The sequence below is a fragment of the Gigantopelta aegis genome, chromosome 6 (assembly GCF_016097555.1).
Source record: "Gigantopelta aegis isolate Gae_Host chromosome 6, Gae_host_genome, whole genome shotgun sequence".
Taxonomy (NCBI): domain Eukaryota; kingdom Metazoa; phylum Mollusca; class Gastropoda; order Neomphalida; family Peltospiridae; genus Gigantopelta; species Gigantopelta aegis.
In genome coordinates this window covers 75,503,139-75,512,965 of record NC_054704.1, presented here as the reverse complement: position 1 = coordinate 75,512,965, position 9,827 = coordinate 75,503,139, and the positions used below count along the sequence as shown (strand labels likewise).

At 35.0% G+C, this 9,827-nt stretch overlaps 1 long non-coding RNA gene across 1 annotated transcript; it reads left to right on the top strand.

The window, feature by feature from the left end:
- Positions 1-410: 410 nt before the first annotated feature.
- On the top strand, positions 411-2,464 carry LOC121374335. The gene is made up of 4 exons (XR_005958230.1): positions 411-482; positions 825-916; positions 1,338-1,444; positions 2,291-2,464. It is a non-coding gene; the product is annotated as an uncharacterized LOC121374335 (long non-coding RNA).
- The last annotated feature ends 7,363 nt before the right edge of the window (positions 2,465-9,827 follow it).

Here is a 9,827-nt window from a genome sequence, read left to right as displayed (position 1 = left end):
TCAAGCTTTTACAAGTCTGTTTACTTTATTGCACTCTTCAAGAAATAAATAGCTACACCACCTTATGTTATGTTAACGTCAAGCTTTTACAAGTTAGTTTACTTTATTGCATTCTTCTAGAAATAAATAACTACACCACCATATGAAAAGTTGACGTCAAGCTTTTACAAGTAGGTTTATTTTATTACACTCTTCAAGAAATAAATAGCTACACCACCATATGAGAAATTGACGTCAAGCGTTTACAAGTAGGTTTACTTTATTACACTCTTCAATAAATAAATAGCTACAACACCATATGAAATTTTGACGTCAAGCTTTTACAAGTAGGTTTATTTTATTGTACTCTTCAAGAAATAAATAGCTACACCACCATATGAGAAGTTGACGTCAAGCTTTTACAAGCCTGTTTACTTTATTTCACTCTTCAAGAAATAAATAGCTACACCACCATATGAGAAATTGACGTCAAGCTTTTACAAGTAGGTTTACTTTATTGCACTCTTCAAGAAATAGCTACACCACCTTACTAAAAGTTGATATCGACCTTTTACAGGCAGGTTTATGTTATTGATACTAAATGTGGGTTTCTTGTAGACAGTCTCTGTTCTCAAGATTCCACAGGTATGTATACTTATGTCTGTAAAACGTGTGGAATTACGTCTTTCGCAGATACAGATCCGATGACTTCAAGGATTTCACTGACATTGATGTATCATTGATTTAGCTTCCAAATATTCAAAATTGTTGTGTCTAATGTTAATATTATACTGTCTTTACGAAAGCATATGATCTAAAATGAAGAGTTAAACTCTTAATTTCAGTGATAATTTGTTGAAGCTGGAAATCTATTTTAAAGATCTTGGAGTAGACGAATCTAAGAAATCACCTGCCTATTCTGCTGAAGGACTTGTATGTGAGTAGAACTAATGTGTTCAATGCGATATCATTCAGTTCATGTTTAATTTAGTAAGATTGTAGACCGCCTACAAGCGATTTAACCATATACGTTGAAAACAGAATAAACCGCAGATAGAAACTCATCAATTTTATCTTTTCATAACTTAACCACAGAAAACCACAAGAATATCTTTGCAATACTTAAGAACATTTTATTATAATTCGATTTCAGCATAACATTATTTAAGATGGCTCACATCATTCAGTAGCAGATAAAGGATGCGGTTTGGAGCAAACTGTGTACTGTGCCACTTTTTCTTTGTCTGTTGTTTTTGCTCTTTTGCAGGTGATGTTAGAAGCAGTATCGACTTGTGTTTTGGTGGCAGTATTCTAACACTATATACCATGATCTGTTGTTGTGTCTGGATGTTTTTCAGGTGATATTGGCGGTAGCATTGGCTTGTGTCTTGGTGGAAGCATTTTAACGCTGATCGAGGTATTATTATTGCCATTATCTGTGGAAGTCGACGAAAACAAGTGGCAGGTATATCAATTTTGTGCTAAGATCATTGTTAACTGTGAGACTTCTGTATTAAGAAACTGTAAGGAAAATGTTTGCACCTAACATGATGTATTGTATTTAGGGTTAACTCTTAATGAAACGATATTGTAATAAGGAAATGCTAACTGTCAGTGATATATTGTTGTCACTAGGGAAAATGACAACCGCTAGGGAGACCTGTTGTAATAAGAACATTGTTAACAGTTAGTGAGACACCGTTTTAATAAGGGAAGCGTTAACCGTTAGTGTCTCTTGAAAATATTTTCTTATAAATTATTTCAGAGTCGACTGCGATATTACTTATGCTTCTAATCTGTTTTATTTATGCATCCTTATTTATTTTTTATGATATAGTATTGCCATTAGTGCACAGGAATTTAACAGCTTAATAAGCATGGAAGGTATATAGACAATTCAGGTACACATAAAGAGTCTTCTAAAATGCTCAAATATCCAACGGCTGTGAAGCCAACAAAACACTTTGGGGTTCAAAACACGCCTGCTTCAAGACTTTTATTCAATGTATCTTCTAAAGTAGCATGACCCGACCACCACAATACTTCGCTCGTCATAGTCTAGACCCACTTCCACAATTTCCAGCACACATGCCTGGTTTGCCGCGTTCAGCAGGCTTATACCAGACGCCAGAATGTATGAAAAACACAAATATATATACAGTCGTATACATTCCCATTCCAGATGGTACTCATGCTCATTCTGTGTTCTCACTTGATTTTTTTGTTGGTACTTTCATTCTAATTGTTGATTTCCTCCAGAAAAAATCCCATGCTGTTTTAGTATCAGTTAAATGTATTACTAATATTTCAGATTTGTCGTCGTCTGAAAAGAAGGATATTGGTTAGAACGTTATTCGCTGATTCCACCATGTTGAATGGCATATCCAGGTTATGTAGAGATGAAGACATGTAACAGGAATTGATGCATGGACAGTCTAATCATGTTGCTTCTAGCGGACATTGGTCATTTCTGTGCAGATCTCTGATGTTTGTAAAATAATACAATGGTCTTTGAATAAAGTTTAATGTTGTCACTACTATATTTACTTTGTCAATGTCTGTTTATCAGATCTGAATGACTAAACCGTAATACATGGTCAGGGCCATATCTCTGTACAATGCAGGGTCTAATGGGTATTTGTTAAAATAGTCTCTCAGTCTCTGAGTCTCGTCTACAGGATCACTGCCACTCCCAAGGAGTGACACCAAGTGACAAACGTACATGTCATATATGCAAATATATATAAGTTGTAGAATATATTCATTATGCTTAGTGATGCCATATGACTGGTGTTGTTTGAGCCAGTATTTATTGAAAGATGGGAGATGTGCAAGATAATGTTTATATTGAATTTTAAAGCTAATAATGTCTATGTTCATTAAGCGTGCCTAATTAAGCATATTTATGCTATTTATGTGATTTCCTCGTGACATAACATCAAAGACGACCACAATGTATGTATGGATTGAAAGGCCAATACATTTTGGTGATCAGTGGTTCGTGTGTACATTTATAGAGTATGCATCACAAAATGTTATATGCTAACTCGAATGTTGGTCAATACAAGGCGTACACATATTTCTTAAACATTCGTTGCATAGAACACTGTGAGGTTTGTGGTATGATAGGCTATATATGTAGATCAATTTAGACATTTGATTGGCTGCATCATGGTGCTGATAAACTGTGCAAACACATGCGCTGCAAATGGGCTTTCGATGGTTTTTAAGTACCTTTCCTACATCTGAACCAGATAACACAGTGGTCATCAAACAGTGGTCGTCTTAACTATTTAACACAGAAGCAAAAACATTCCTTTTTCTTAACCAGCTAGCATCAAGCATTCGTACATCTTAACTATTTAGCACAGAAGCAGAAAAAACATCTTAACCAGATAGCATATAGTTCGTCAAACATCCCTACGTCTTAATTGGGTGGCACAGAGATCTAACAACATACCTACATTTTAATAAGATGACACAAATATTGTCAAACATTCTTGCATCTTAACCAGGTAGCACAGAGATCGTCAAACAATTCTACATCTTAATCACGTTGCACATAGATTATCAAATATTCTCAAATCGTAATCAGGTAGCACACAGATCGTCAGAATATTCTTACATCTTAATCGAGTAACACAAAGATCGTCAGACATACTTACATCTTAATCAGATGGCACAGAGGTCATCAAACATTAATGCACAGATATTGTAACACTTTCCTACATCTTAACCAGGTAGGACGAGGAAAACACACAGGTTTCTCTGAGTGAACGTTGCTTTCCTAAATTTCCCCTCAGGTCTGGGCGCACATTTGGAGAAGTTGATGCACACATTTGGAGACGTTTTCAAATACCGTGTGATCAAAACTGGCTACGGTCAACCTAGGTTTTAGGTTGCAGCCTTAGATGCAGAAGAAAGGAAGGTATAGGAACAGACATCGTCAAGGGTGGCACGTGGTGGGGGACCAAAACTGGTAGCTTCACTCCCACCAGAGGTCGAATCAGTGTTGCTTTCCCCACCATGTCCTGAGAAGCAAAGTGTGGTATGAGAACGGGGCCCAAAAACCTGCGGCTCCACTGCTGGCAGAAGTATCTTCTGTGACTCTGGAGCTTGTTGTCCCTTCAAGCCAGGAGATGGACAGTCTGCTGTGTCTCAGCTCCCGTTTGTTTCGTCTTCACAACCTACTGTCTGCTCCAACGGTCATATTGTCTAGAACTGGTGGCCCAAAAGACGAAAAATGTCACCACCCGGTTCTACCAACACCATTAGAGAAAACCACAACATGAGTTATTGCATACGAAATTTCGATGTTGTGTCATGATCTAGACAGACAACCAACACCAAAGAGAAGCCAACGACTCTTAAAACGCTGCCCATGATAATAACACCGTAGGCAAAACAAGATCTGCCGCATTTCCGAAACTCTTCTCCAGTAATTTTGGACTATCGGACTTTAAACCCTTCAAACATCCATCCCAAAAACAAATTATTACAATTATTTTTTTCTTAAATATTTTGATATTCGTTTTTTGGTAATCCGTCCAAATTGCTCAAATCACAATCAACTGTGCAGTCAAATTATATTGCTTGGTTTCTAAATTTCTCCGGTCTTTGAAGAATAAATTTATTTTCCTTCTAGATTATAAGTTGCAAATTCATAGTTATATCCTGTCATTTGCCCTGGTCTCTGGCATTTTCAAAGGTTGTATCCCTGTCTGGATCTTAATTAAATGTAAGAATATAAAATAATTTGGCTTGGATTCGCTCATGAAGTCATTCCGTCAACACCAAGACGTCAGAAACATTTAACTCTCCAAACATGTACAGATACTGAGAAAAAAGATACTGAACGTAGCGTAAACTCTCAAATACAGCTCTGACCAGTTATATACGTTAGAACAATGCAAGACCATCAAATACAGCACTGGCAAGTGATATACATTACAATTCAACACCGTCAAACACAGCTCTGGCCAGCTATAATAGAATAGATTAGAGAAATGCAACACCTCAAACACAGCTCTGGTCAGTTATATACATTTGAACAATTCAACACCCACAAACACAGCTCTGGCCTGTGATATGCATTAGGGGAATGCAACACCTTTAATCACAGCTCTGTTCACTTATATACATTAGAACAAATGTAACACTATTAAATACAGATCTAACTTGTGATATGCATTAGAACAATGCAACACCTCAAACACAGTTCTGGCCAGTTATATACTTTAGAACAACGCAACACCTCAAATAGAAGCTCTGGCCTGTGACGTGCATTAGAACAACGCAACAACTCAGCTCTGGCCTGTGATAATGTAACACACTCAAACACAGCCCAAGGCCCCATTTTACGAAGCTATCTTAGTGCTAACTTCCCATTAAGCATATAACTATTAAATGCACTTAATGTGATTTTAGCGCTAAGATCGTTCCATAAAACCGGACCCTGGACAGTTATATACATAAGCCATGTTCGTTTGAATGTTTTTTAAAATAAATATTTCTAATTCCTTTTTTTTGGTTTAAAGGGACATTCCTGAGTTTTCTGCAATTTTTAAGATGCTATCGACTAACAGAGACTTTGTAACGATTATAATTACATATCAAATATATTTTTCTGCATAAAATATTAGTGGCTGTATATTAAATGTGTTTCTGATCGTTCAACTCTTTGTACTGGGTTAAATTAAATTTAATTTCTTAAATAATATTTTGGGCTTCTTACAAATATTAAGACGACCAGAAACACATTAAAAATACAGACACTGATATTCTAAACAAGAAAATATATTTAATATGTAACTTTAATTGTAGAAATATTTAATTTTTTTGGAAACATCTTACAATGCAGCAAACTCAGGAATGTCCCTTTAATGAACTTTCTATTTTACTGCTTATGAATTAGCTGAACGTATCGGTATTAGGTCGTATATAGTAATATCGATACAATTAAACTGTATCCGAGATTTAAACAAAAACTACATACAAAACAATAATTAATTCATCTCCAATTTCAGTAATATCACATAAAAGATAATATACTCATGATAATTAAAGAGACATTCCTGAGTTTGCTGCATTGTAAGATGTTTCTGACTAATAAAATATTTCTACGATTAAACTTACATATTAAATATATTTTCTTGTTTAGAATATCAGTATCTGTATATTCAATGTGTTTCTGGTCGTCTTAATATCTGTAAGAAGCCCAAACTGGATTTTGTCTTCAAATAATCGTACGAAAATTATTTTTTTAGGAAATAAAATGAAATTTAACCAAGTACAAATATTAGAACATTTAATATACAGCCACTAACATTTTATGCAGAAAAATATATTTGATATGTAATTACAATCGTTAAAAAGTCTGTTAGTCGATAACATCTTTAAAATTGCAGCAAATTCAGGAATGTCCCTTTAAATAGACACTGCCTGAATTATATTGCAGCCCCCCACCTACACCCCCCCCCCCCAAAAAAAAAAAAAAAAAAAATCGTACCGAAGGGGCTTATACCTTCTATTGAGATTTTGTTTAACATATTCTATATTTACGCTGTATTTACCGAGATGGCATGAATAAATAACTTATGAGAAGCACATCAGCGTGGTTTCAGTTTCATAGTTAATTACGATACATTTTTATGCATATTTACGATTTCTCTCTTTATCTCTACAGTACATTTTCTTTCGTTCTTTTTATTTTTCGTGCTTATATCCAATTAAGGTTCAAGCACGCTGTCATGGGCACATACCTCAGCTATCTGGGCTGTCTGTCCAGAACAGTGGGTTAGTGGTTAGTGAGAGAGAAGAGGGTGTAGTGGTCTTACACTACCCACAGAGTCATTAAAACTCGCTCTGTATGTGAGCCGGTACCGGGCTGCGAACCCAGTACCTACCAGCCTTATGTCCGATGGCTTAACCACGACACCACCGATGTTTAGAATACATTAAATACTTATGTAACTACAGTGTCACTTTCTATAAACCTTTTTGAATAGCCTCTGTATGTACAGAACATTAATTTCAGTCATTTGTATCCACAAAATGCCACAATTACTCGCAAACTATAAGCAACACAATCAAAACTAGGTGGTGCTTAGTAATATTAAAGTGTTTTTTCTTTTCAGGAATAATTTTTTATCTCAAGGATGGGGATATGACGTTGTGGGCATTGATTGTATTGGTTGTATTGACTGTATTGTCAAGGTCATCAATAAAAAAAAGTCGTACACAAAAACACACACACACACACACACATGGTATGTAAAATCATTTCCTACTGAAAATAATAAATATATATAAAAAAATCATTGACCACTTGGTGTCAAACAAAAATGATCAATATTACTATAAAAATTCAAAAGTTAATTAATCAGCTCAAAAGATATCTTCTAATGTGTATATTTCGAAACAAGTGATATAAATAAAACGTAACTGTGAGATGAATTGGTGTTGGGACCAAGTGTTAGCATATTGATTCATATTAGTGCTGTTTGTACATTGGGTGTGTCAACACAACATAAATCCGTCCATATGTGTGTATTTTTGTATCTTTTTATCTCTGTATATTTTTTTCTAATTATTGTTTGCAAATCGTGTTGGCGGTTCAGTTAGTTTTCTTTCATAATTAATTTGTATGTATCATTAATTCGTTGGAATCTCTGCTTTAAAATATGTCTTAAGACGGGATATTTCCAAAATTCGAAGGTTGGTTAGCCGTGTCATTTAATTTCATATTAAATATATTTTCTTGTTTAGAATATCAGTGTCTGTATATTCAATACCTTACGAAAAATATGTTAGGAAATAAAATGAACTTTGTCCTAGTGCAAACACTAAGATGATCAGCAAAAGGTTTATATACAACCACTAATATGTTATTTAAAAACACAAGTTAACAGTTGCCGAAAAGTCTTTAAAATCTGTTATGAAAGTTTATGGTTAAAAGACGAATACTAGATTCAGAGTATCTTCAACTATATAATGGTTACCTATTCCTTTCTATTGGTTCCACATCCTCCTTTAATCAAACCAGATCAGCATTGACTAAAACAGGACGAGCTGATGACTAGACAGATATACGGATGGATCGACCGATAGACTGATAGACTGACAGACAGAGATACAGATAAAGACTCTGGAAACATTTGACATAAAACCCCATTGTTTGTCCTCCATGTTCGTCTGGCTTCTGGTCATTCTTCTGGCAACTGCGTGGATGATCTGGAACATCCACGGCCGTGTCGCTTACTTCCTGTCTCGACCTTCAGCCATCACAACAGAAATGAAGTTCAAGGACAAACTGATCTTCCCGAAAGTCACGATATGTAATCAAAACACATTCAGGTAAGACTTGTATATACTTAAAAGTGATTTTGGCATTGCGAGATTTGGGCAATATATCTGTTCAATAACTTAGTATAACAATGCATGATGATTGTTTCTTGTCCTTTTTTTCTATAAGTCGTTTTCCATGTAAAATATTAAGTTCAATTCCATAAATAATATGTGCACCTTGTCCATTTAATTTTCTTGAAACACATTGGCATATTTAGTATAGAGTAAACATTAAACACATATGTAAAGAGGTCCAGTAAGCAATGTAATATGCTGATATGACTCCACCAGATCAAGTAAATATTGTAATATGTTGACTCCACCAAGTCTAGTAAACATTGTAAATATGACTAAACTGTACTAGGCTAAGTCTAGTAAATAATATAATATTCTGATTTGACTCCACCAGGTCCAGTAAAGTGTTTGACGAGATGAACAGACCGCGGATGTCCCCAACTGTGTATGAAGCTGTGGACCGCTATTTGTTTAGTTTGTGGGACGAAATCGACAACAGGGCACTGAGACACTACAACATCAGCAAGTACGACATCATCCTGTCTGACATCAACATCACAAAGTTCCACAGGACGGTCTCGCATCAGAAAACTACGCTTATTCAAAGGTATACTATTTAATCCTCGCATGTGTGTGTGTGTGTGTGTGTGTGTGCACACTCAATGTTCACAATTGTCATGCTAAACATGTCATCTTCATAAAAAGAGCGAAGCAAAATCTCCATAACGATTTAGAGGCTGTTTTACTATGTGCGGAGCAACTCTTAAATACAGGCGACGCGTCCATCACACAAACTCAGCCCCATTCAAGTATAAATAACGTAAACCATTTGACAAAATGTTTCACTTGCAAGACGTATTAATTAATCGTACCGGTATTATAATGTTGATGATACTGGGGTTTTGTAAGTACGTTTTAGAAACATATGCTATTGAATTGGGTAAATTAAAATTCATAACACTAAAACAACTGATCATGAGTACAAGTATACTCTTCTTCAGATACGATTTTAAATATTTAGGTGTATGGAGTTCCACAAATAAAATTCATTTAATTAGATGTGAAAAGTTACAACTTCAAGTAAGGAACTGAATTTTAGAAATAAATACCACGCAGTGCTTAGAGACGACCAAGTACCTTTAATCTATAGTCTGTCTCACAGGGAACGCCTTATTTTCATACTATGGAATGTACTACAAGTTATTTATTTCTGAGCCGATTGATTTGTAAATTGTACATTGTACACAACAATAGTTTTATTTTTGTTATTTCCAAAAGACTTTTACTTTTCTTCTTATGTCGAACCAAAATATTTTTTTTTTTACAAAAAACACACATTTATTTAGAATGATGGGACGGCTTAATTAAAGGCATACTGTCACGGATTTAAGGACCTTATATTTCTAAAAATGGATAGTTTTTGAATTATGGACCATTGCCATAATTCAATTATTGTTACAAAATATCATGAATAAATGGAGTGTGGT